Below are 2,231 nucleotides of genomic sequence, written 5' to 3'. Positions count from 1 at the left end.
CTTCCTGAATTCAGTGTCATTACATGTGTTTCATGAGTCTGAAGAGGACTTTTTAGATTAGTATCAGACATATGAGCTAATACTGGACTTATGGACTTGATCTGGACTGGACTGGGATGCTTTCTCAATATTCAATTGCTCTTGTAATAAACTTCTTTCTTATACACATATGAGTGTGTCTATTAATTTGTTTCTCTACTCTACCCAGACTAATACACACCTCATGATCACAAAGGTTTGTGTGCTTCTTCCATTTGGTCCTTTGTTGCTTCTCAGTTAGATGGTCACTTGTTTATCTTCAAGCTTTTAAGACCCCAGGCGCTATGTATTTTGATAGCCGGGCACCATAAGCTTTCTTCATCAGCTACATTTGCTATGCACTCATTTTGTCTTCAGCGATCCTGTCAGGGAAGGTGAGCATCACAGAATGCCGTGTTATTGGAACAAAGTGTTCTTGCATCAAGGGAATACTTGAGTAGAGGCCCAATGTCCATCTGCTACCTTAATACTTAATATATAAATATATATATAGATATATTCCCCTATTGTTATATATAAATACATTTACATATGCACATGCCTGTATTTAGACTTCTATAAATGCCCTTTGCCTCCTAGTTCTTTCCTCTATTTCCTTTTATTTCTTCTTGTCCCACCATTGTATTTGGCTTTCTTTCAGGTTTCAGTAATTCCTCTGAATGAGCATTTTCTAAAATTAAATTTAGCTTTAGTAGATAAAAGAAATAAATTTGGAGACAAGCAGATTGTTGAGGTACTATACCATATGGTTGAGATGAGAGCTATCTATTTACAAACAAACATATTCTAAACACACACTCGTACACACTCATTGTCTTTAAAATAGAACTCAAATACTTAGGTAGCTGAGACGGATGTGATTTTCATTTCTCATGGGCTTCATTTAGGTCTGTCTTGGTTGTTTTTGGATTCCCATTTCAGATTAAAGAGAGTATTTTTTTCTTCCTAACTGGGGTAGGATGATGCTTTCTGAAATAGGAAAACCCTCATCATGGGTTGCCTCTCAGCTTCCCTTCAAAATACAGCTCCATTCAAAAATCAATGCATTTCTATAAAGTTTAAGTTTCCATAATTATGATTTTGCAAAGAACCGTCTCTGGGAGCCCACAGGGTCTGAAACGTCGTAACTGTCATGCCTCTTAGCAACTGGCAGATGCCAAGGTTTGTGGAAACCTAACCTGTCCAACGTGGAGCTCATTACCTCCCCTCCACAGACCCACCGCTTCTCTCTTTGCAGCACCAGCCTGCCAAGTCCCTCTCATTTTAAACTGCCTTCCTCTTCCCTCGCCACCTCGAACCTGCCACAAAATCCTGTCACTCCCAAGAAGAAATGTCTAGGTGTCTGGGTTGTATCCCCTCCGTCGGAGTTACACTCTCGGCCCCCATCTCGCTGCCTGGTGACTATCTTCACCTTACCAGCTCAATGGACCCAGTGATGGTGGGTTTGGTTGTGGTTTGATGGCTTCTTCTAAAATGTAGATCTGATTGTTTTGTTCCTGATGAAAAACGTCCACAAGAGATAAAATAGAAACCTCTATTCACAGTCCACAATCTGACCCCCAATCCAACGGTTCAGCCTGTCCCCACCCTGGCTGGGTTGCTCCCCACTTCCATAGCAACAGCAGCGTTTTGTGCCTTTAAACATTTTTTTTTGCTGCCGTTGTTGAAAACAGACACAACCAAGCATAACACCCAAATCAACTAGCCCCACGTGTGCAGTTCAGTGGCATTGATCACTTCCTGGAGTTCTTCTTCCTTTTCTGAATTGGTCTTCCCTGTTAACATAAACTCCCTGACCCCAGGCTTCCCTTCGAACCTTTCAAAGGGCTGTTGTCAAATTTATCCCAGACAAGTAGTTCTTTAAAAGAGCACTCTGCTTAAGGTAGATGCTCTCTACTAATTAAGCTACATGTTAGCTGGTTAAAAGAGCCCTGGTGGTGGTGTGGAGTAGGCGCTGGGCTATTAACTACCCATAAGGCCAAGGTTCAAACCCACTGGCTGTTCTCCGAGAGAAAGATGAGGCTATCTGTTCTCATGCAGACGGCTAGGCTTGGAAACTCTATTTGGGTTGCTATGATCTGGGCTTGATATCACGGCAGTGGCTTTGTGTTTGTTTTCTTTGGTAGGTGGGGGATTGTTTGGTTGAAAGAAGACTTTTAGGGCATCTTTTTGGTTTAAGCTTTTTTTTTTTT

This window comes from Echinops telfairi, unplaced genomic scaffold, assembly GCF_000313985.2.
Source record: "Echinops telfairi isolate 266 unplaced genomic scaffold, ASM31398v2 ScPeMD7_3533;HRSCAF=4204_0, whole genome shotgun sequence".
NCBI lineage: Eukaryota > Metazoa > Chordata > Mammalia > Afrosoricida > Tenrecidae > Echinops > Echinops telfairi.
The sequence above is the reverse complement of the archived record's forward strand: the minus strand, read 5'-3'. Positions refer to the sequence as shown.